Source organism: Simochromis diagramma, unplaced genomic scaffold, assembly GCF_900408965.1.
Source record: "Simochromis diagramma unplaced genomic scaffold, fSimDia1.1 OVJJ01000715.1, whole genome shotgun sequence".
Classification (NCBI taxonomy): domain Eukaryota; kingdom Metazoa; phylum Chordata; class Actinopteri; order Cichliformes; family Cichlidae; genus Simochromis; species Simochromis diagramma.
The window spans coordinates 443,077-451,980 of NW_024387128.1; the positions used below are offsets into that span (position 1 = coordinate 443,077).

Here is an 8,904-nt window from a genome sequence, read left to right on the forward strand (position 1 = left end):
ATTTATTTGTTCATTTTCAGGCACAACAAATACCTATATTGAACATAAAATGCACAAAACAAAAAACAAAAATTGCCTGAAAAAGGAGTGGGACGAAGAAAACTTATTAAATCCCACCCCTATACTCACTCATCAACAAAAAAAACAATAAACTTCCCGCAGCTACGCCCATCATTGCATACAGACCCATCAACAGCCCCGGGCACATACAAGCATCTAAACGGCAGCTCGCAAACAACAATTAGAGCCTTCATAACTGAATCCAGAATATATAAATTATAAATTGCATTACCACAGGTAACAGGCAGTAATAACTACAAGTAACAAACACACATACATATACATACATATATATCTACACACACATGTACATACTGTATATGTACATACATACGCACACTTTTTTTTTTTTTTTTGGAATCCATACCAGCAATGGTAAGAGAACAGACATTACAGAGCACACTAAAAACCATCATTGAGTATACTGTGACCAGACCAACTGTTTGTAGAGAAATTTAAATCTATGAATATTTTTGCATTGTTTCAATTGTAAACTCAGACTGTTCCAGATTTTCACACCACATACAGACACACAAAAACCTTTACGGGTTGTTCGAGTTCTGGGTAATTTGAATTCTCCAAAGCCTCTCACATTATAAACCTTTTCTCGAATTTCAAATCTAGTTTGTAAATTTGCCGGTAAAAGTTTAGTAAAAGCTTTATACAAAATTATGGATGTATTGTAATTAACCAGATCCTGGAATTTAAGTAACTGTGCCTGAAGAAAGAGTTTGTGAGTATGATCTAGATAACCAGCCTTGTGAATAATACGCAGTGCTCGTTTCTGTACTGTGACTAATGGATTAGTTGTATTTTTATATGTATTTCCCCACACTTCCACACAATATGTAAGATATGGAAGAACCAGGGTACAGTACAGAGTACGAAGTGCATCTTTATCAAGGAATTGTTTCACTTTGTTCAAAACTGCGAGGCTTCTGGAAATTTTGGTTTTTATGTGTCTGACGTGGGGTTTCCATGAAATTTTATTATCAATTACGACTCCCAAAAATTTGTTTTCACTCACATTATCAATTGGTACACCTTCTTTTTTTTCTTTTTTTTTTTATTCATATTTTGGATGGACAGAAACATTACCAAATATACAACTGGAATAATCATACTGTCAGTTCTCTGTCCGTTTCTTAACAACAACCAACAAATAAGGACTAACAGTAACTAAGACAAACAGACAAACAAACAAACAAACAGAAACAAAAAAAATAAATAAATAAAATAAATAAATAAATAAATAAATAAAAAAAATAAAAAAATTAAAAAAAACCCGGAGAAACAAAATGATATACCGCCTCCTGGGAAACATCAGCTAAAACAAAAGCAATGGGGGCAAAACACCCGGGTGCCTAAAAACAAAACTTAACCTTGACCACTGATGACATTAAGACAATTTCTTCCCTCTACTGACTTTCAAAGAAAAAAAAAAAAAAAAAGACAACAACAAAAATACCAATGACACATGAACCCCCCCCCCCCCCCCCCCCCCCCCCCCCCCCCCCCCCCCCCCCCCCCCCCCCCCCCCCCCCCCCCCCCCCCCCCCCCCCCCCCCCCCCCCCCCCCCCCCCCCCCCCCCCCCCCCCCCCCCCCCCCCCAAAAGAACATTTATCATAATATCTAGGAGACATTGTCGATGTACAACAAAAAAGGACCCCAGACCTGCTCAAAAATATCTTCTCTCCCCTTAATTCTGTACATAAACCCGTTCATATGATGCCATCTTAGACATTTGTTCAGTCCATTCCCTGAGAGAACAGGGGCTGGATGACTTCCAGTGCCTAAGTATTATCCTGCATCCAGTTATGAAAGCCAGACGCATCCACAATCTCTGTTTTTTTGAAAGGATATTATTGTCAGGTAACAGGCCCAGGACACATACAGCTGGAGATTTAGAAAGATTGAGTTTGAAAATATCATTCACCAAGTTAATGATCCCATCCCACAAATAATCATTTTTCCGACATGTGTACAACATATGAACTAGAGTCCCGGCTTCCTCCTGACATTTCCAACAGATGTCATTATCCACAAGCTTTAGCCTGACTAATTTACTGGGAGTCCAGTAATTTCTGTGAAGCAACTTGTACTGGATAAGTTGAGACTGTGTTTCAGGTGAACAAACATACCATGATGAAACCAGCGTCTTCCAACTGTCCTCTAAAATCTGGATACCCAGATCCTTCTCCCAACACTGCCTCAGTCCCCCCAAACTGGGAGAGTGCGCCTCTCTGAAGATCCCATAGAATTTGGATGCCCTAATTCTATTAATGCCAGGGGCTACAAATATCTTCTGAATACTAGATAGAGGGTCTGGATTATTATTCAAAATGGTTTTAATACAGTGTCTTATTTGAAAAAACCTCCAAATTTCCCTTGGATCCAGATTGAATTCTCGTCTGATTTCTGCAAACGATTTCATGCCAGTCTGCCCAAATAAATCCCCTATCTGATTGATACCTGTCCTAGCCCAAGCCTCCCACCAGACCGATTTCTTACCAATTAATATTTTCTTATTATACCAGATAGAGGCTCTAGCGGTAAGATAAGGGCTAATGTTGGTATATTGGTGAGCTCTAAACCAGGTCTCTTGCATGAAAGCCAATACTGGATCTTTAAACGGTACTGGTCTTCCCTTCTGAGTAAGGAAGGCCTCTAAAGACGAAGGAGCCACAAGACTTTCCTCAATCGCAACCCATGATGGCTTCTCAATAAAGGAATTATGTATCTTAACTAACTGAGAGAGGGAGAAAGCATAATGATACCAGACCATCTTGGACAATGCCAACCCACCACTCTCTTTAGCAGCATATAATTTGGACCGATTAAAAGATGGCTTTTTGCCTGCCCACACAAAACCCTCCACACATGTATTATAAAGCTTTAGCAAATTATGTGGGACTGCTATCGGTAACATGTGAAGAAAGTACTGAAGTTTAGGGGCAATAATCATCTTCACCAAATTAATTCTGCCCAAAAGGGACAGATTTATTTTAACCCAATTCTGCAACAGCGGACGAATGTTTTGAATCACTGGGGAGATGTTTACTTGCATTATGTTGTCTAAACCAGGGGTCAGTTTAATCCCTAAGTAAGTCAAACCCTCAGGCATCCACTTGAAATGCCATGAGCTCCTCATAACTGGCGGACACAATTTAGAAATGGGCATAGCTTCCGATTTAGACCAATTTATGGTGTAGCCAGAGATTACAGAAAAGGAATCAATAATTGAGGAAATTGCAGGAATGGCCTGTTCTGGGTTACTTGAGATCAGTAAAATGTCATCTGCATACAAAAAAGTTTTATGTTCTTCTTGACCCATATCCACCCCTCTGATTTTCTTACATTCACGTAATGCAATAGCCAAAGGCTCCAAAAACAGGGCAAAAATGAGAGGTGATAAGGGTGAACCTTGTCTAGTACCCCGACTTAACGAAAAGGAGGGTGACATTATCCCATTGGTAATAACTGTAGCCATTGGATCTGTGTATACCACCTGAATCCACTGCCTAAAAAAGGGACCAAAACCGAATCTCTTCAACGTATAAAACAGAAAGGGATACTCAACTTTATCGAAGGCCTTCTCTGCATCTAAGGAGAACGCGACAACAGGGTCTAAATTAGTCCTGCTCTTCCAAAATATGTGCAATAACCTACGTAGATTATCTGCAGAACTTCTGTTTTTCACAAAACCGACCTGATCCCTATGCACCAAATACGGAAGAACTTTCTCAAGCCTAAAAGCTAGTATCTTAGAAATAATTTTTTCGTACACATTAATTAATGAAATTGGGCGATAGTTCCCACAATACTGTGGGTCTTTCCCTTTTTTATGTAATAACGTGATCACTGCCGATCGCATACTAAATGGTAGTCTCCCTCTTTGAAACGCATCTTGATATACCGACAGTAGTCTTGGAGCTAATTCGTCCACGAACACCTTATAAAAATCTGATGGAAATCCATCGTTGCCTGGAGATTTGCCCAATCTAAGACTGCCAATTGCCTGCTTAACTTCAATTAGTGTAATCTTACCTTCTAATACAATTCTTTGATCTTCAGACAGGCTGGGAATTTTAATAGAAGAAAAAAAAATCTGACAGCCTCTGTTCCTCCACCAATCCATTAGAGGTGTAAAGCTCCTGATAAAATTTAGTAAAAGTATCATTAATTTCTTTTTTACTGGTGGTCAACTTATTATTATTACTAGGAACAAAAATAGATGGTATAAGGTTGCTAGATTTTATCTGCTTAATCCTGTGTGCCAACATTTTACCTGTTCTCTCCCCTTGTTCAAAGTACTTCTGATTTAGACAAAACATTGCATATTCCGCTTTTTTCTCCAGTATACTATTCATCTCAAATTTAAATTTAATTAATTTATTCCATAAATCCCTCTCTGGGTGCAGCATGTGTTGTTTTTCAAGCTCCTTGATATCCTGTTCCAGCTTCATCAGCTTGTCCCTCTCAGCTTTTTTAATCAAGGAGCAATACTGGATAAGGCGCCCCCTTAAATAGGCCTTAAAAGCGTCCCAGATCATTCCAACGTCGTCAATAGAGCCCTCATTGTGCAACCAAAACTCCTTTATAATTTCCCTTATACATTCACAATGACCCTTATTCTTCAATAATGAGTTATTCAAACGCCACCTAGGTGACGGTTTAATATTATCAGTACCAGAAAGGACAAGGTCAATGGGAGCATGATCCGAAACAGCAATATTACCAATAGAGGACCCAATAATTTGACTTGCCAGAGAACGGGACACCAAGAAGTAGTCTATCCTGGAGTAGGTTGAGTGAGGATGCGAAAAAAAAGTATAATCTCTTTCTTGAGGATGAAGAAGTCTCCATATATCTACCAGGCTCAATTCCTCTGACATCACGTCCACCGCAACGTTTACTGGGTCCTTACTTAGTCCAGTACGAGAGGATTTATCCAACAATACATCCCTGACCCGGTTAAAATCTCCCCCAATTACAATATTTGTATTACCTATAGTCCGCACCATGTTACAGACTTCATGAAAAAATTGTGGCTGAGGAGAATTGGGAGCATATATGTTGACCAATGTCATTTTCCGCCCCTGTAAACATGCATCCAAAACCACCCATCTACCCTCCTGATCTGTATAATGCTTAAAAACCTGAAAATCCAAGTTTCTTCTGATCAATATGACCACCCCTCTTTTTCTAGCCGAAAATGCACTAAAATAAACTTGCGCCACCCAATCTCTTTTAAGCTTTAATGATTCCGCCTCATCGAGATGGGTCTCCTGAATCAGGGCTATGTCTGTCTTTTTCTGCTTCAAGTATGTAAGGATTTTCTTCCTTTTAATAACATTATGACAACCCGCTATATTCCACGACACAATTTTACATAACTCCATAACACCACACGAGCCAAATTATTGTACAAATTTATCCAGAAGAACATCCCATTTACCCATATAACAAATGTTAAAGCCAGTTACATGAGACAACCCAGTGGTCCAAAAAATAGGTCTATACAGGACAGTTGGCACCATACCATCAAAACGAACAACAAAACAAAACACAGTTGAAAAAAAAAAAAAAAAGAAAAACAAAACCATGAAATCGTTGGTCCGTGGCACTCAAAAATCCCATAATGGCGTCCCTCCTCACGTCCCCCCCCCCCAAAAAAAAAAAAAAAAAAAAAAAAAAACCCACAGAAGTAAACTAAGCCATAGCTTATAAAATCCTCTTAATCTACATCACCCGGAATGTTAGCCGAATCCAGGCCACTTAGAAATTGCTTAGCCTCTGCTGGGTTGGAAAACTGATGATACTGATTATCCACTGAAAAAGTCATAACAGCCGGAAAGCGAAGGGAATAGCCAATATTGCACTGTTGCAGCAAGCGACGCACCTCATCAAACTTCCTGCGTTTTTCTTGTACCTCCTGTGCATAATCCTGGAAAAAACGAACTCTCATGCCTTTCCAAATGATCTGCTTCTTTTTTCTGGCAACCGCCAGTACGGACATCTTGGCTTTATCCCGTAGGAAGCGAACGATGATGTGTCTCGGTCTGGAGTCCGCAACTGGCTTTGGAGGTGCTGGCCCCACCCGATGAATTCTATCTATTTCGTAGTAATCTCCCATCTCAATGTCCAGAGCCTCAGACAACAGATTCTTCACGCAATCCTCAAGATTACGGCCTTTGGTTCCTTCTCTAATACCCGATATTCTAATATTCTGGCGCCGTGAGAAACCCTCAAGCGCCGTTACTTTTTCCTGCAGCCGCTGGTTCTGTATCTTCAAGTTCTTACATATTGAGCTAGCTTTAGCCTCTTCGTCCTCCAAACGAGAAATTCTTGTCTCTGTTTCGTCCACCCTCACGCCTAGGCTATTCACAGCTTCCTTGAGAGACTCAATTCCACCTTTCACCGCCGTCATGTCTTGTGCTACCTGCTCAAGCAGAGATCTTATAGAAGTCAGCTCGGCCGCCACCCCATCTTGGGGAGGACACCTGGCATCCACACCATCAGGTATCTCCGCCATAGTAGTTAGCGAAGTAGCCTGAGTGTTGTGTGTTTTCCCTCGCGGCATAGTCGGATCGTTGCGTGTAACGTAATGACTCTTCTGACTCCTTCCACAGAATTTGCCAGGGCAGACCCAAAGTAAGACAAATGACCGGCTCTAACTTATTTTTAACGAGGTTTAGGGGGGGTGGAGTGCGCGCCTCCAACTTATGCTGCCATCTTGGGCGGGCGTACCACGTGACCCAATTGGTACACCTTCAATGATAATTGGTAATTCTATATTATATTTTAAATTACCAAAAAACGTTGCTTTAGTTTTATTTATATTTAATGATCATTTATTTATGTCCATCCATTTTTTTATTAATTTTAGCTCCCTGTTTACGGTCATTACAAGATCAGTATAGTCATCGCTACTGAAAAATATGTTGGTGTCATCTGCGAACAGTATGAGTTTAAGTACTTGAGAAACATCAAAAATATCATTTATGTATACATTGAAAAGTTTTGGTCCCAACACTGACCCTTGGGGAACACCACATGTAATGCCAAGTTTCTCTAAGAGGTAATGCCCTATGCTAACATATTGTTCCCGACCCGTTAGGTAACTTTTTAACCAGTTACCAGCTTTCCCTCGAATACCATATCTTTCCAATTTATCCAATAAAACTGAGTGATTGATTGTGTTGAAGGCCTTTTTGAGATCAACAAAAAAGGTTACTGGATGAATGAGATTTGCTGTATAAAGTGAGACAATAAGTTCTCATGGAACAACTGTATCTCCTGGCCAAAGGTCGTTGCTTTTTGTATGATCCTTTGGAGTCGTTCACTTCCTAGGCTGCTGTCTCAGTATCTACTCCATGCTTAGTGTGTTGTTAATGTCCCCAGTTACTTAGGGGTTCACTCATGGGATCATCCACGCTAACGGCCCTTCTGGCTTCTTTCAATCTTCTGGGACATATCAGGCTCTTGACATATAAGCTTCATATACCACTTATTCCTTGATAGAAAGTCAATACAACATGGGCATAGCTTTGCCATGTGTTTATTTCTGTGATTTTGGAGGTTGTAAATAGCAGAGCTCTTAGCAAACCTCATTATATTATCCTGAAGCATTTTTATTTTATATTAAATTTCAACTCAAAGAACATGCAGTGAACTTAACAGAACCTGGAGTTTTAGTATGACATATCATTGTTAGATCAAAAAGACACTGAAAAAACAGCCTAATTGCCAGACCTGGTTTAACTGTGATTGATTAGATCTATTTTTGAAACGCTGAGGCAATCCTGAAGTCACAGCCAAGGTCAATAACTAACAGCTGTGCTTGTTCTGAATATTTATTTTATGTCAAGAGCTACTCACTGTCATAATTTGTCTGTGTTATTTATTATTATTTATTTATTCATAATTGCACTATCCAACTGAAACAAATTCGCAATTGCCAATTTAGTACCTTCTATGTCCTTTTTAATCCTTTTTTATTTTATTTGTTCTACATGCTGCTGTGAAAAAGACTGCAGTCGAAAAGAGCTCCGTTGTACAAAAATGCGCAATGGGAATAAATGAATCCATCTAGCTAAGTTAGACTCTTATGCAGCAACACATACTAACAGTGATGTGAATAAAAACATTCCTTTAAAGTCTGACTGTGAGCTGATCAAGTGCCAGTACTGATGTGGGATATATAATCTTGTTTATAAAATTACTTTCACAGTTATTTTATACCTGGTGAAAGTACATCACAAAGCAGGAATACCAATACCAGTCCTAATGATGTTCACTGAATCCAAGGTCCACTATACGATGTGTCCCAAATTTTAAAATGATAAGCTAGATCAGATCTCTAATCCCTAAACCTAACCAAGGAAGGAAAATGGCAGATTAGCTTGGGTAAAAGACTGAAAGTTGAGGCACACAACGATGCATGCTGCTGACAAAGTTTCTGGGCTGCCTTTCCTCATAACAGCCATCCCTCAAGAGTTTCTCCATCTAAAGCAATGCATTATCGGGGACTGTAACATCTAGTCCTTCTTACTGAGTACTCAAAATGGAGCTGAGTGACATTCAGCTGAAGCACTGTTAACTCTTTATAACAATCCAGAAAGAAAAAGAACATTTTGAAGACCTGGATACATACATTAGTATTTGAACACATGTAAAGTGTGCTGTAGCATTAGAACGGAATGAAAGGGGAAAAAAACGAATGGTCAACTGAAGCTGAATAGGAACAACTTTGGGAAGTGTATATACTGATAATCCAGTTACAGTACGTGATAAGCCCGTTAGTTACAATGAAAGCTCAACCATTATTCGTGTTACTTTGAG

General features: G+C 39.5%; 1 long non-coding RNA gene across 1 annotated transcript; it reads right to left on the reverse strand.

Annotated features, from left to right (window-relative positions):
• Nucleotides 1-379: 379 nt before the first annotated feature.
• On the reverse strand, nt 380-6,937 carry LOC120743440. The gene is made up of 2 exons (XR_005698192.1): nt 6,832-6,937; nt 380-1,104 (listed from the first exon to the last, which is right to left on the reverse strand). It is a non-coding gene; the product is annotated as an uncharacterized LOC120743440 (long non-coding RNA).
• Between the last annotated feature and the right edge of the window lie 1,967 nt (nt 6,938-8,904).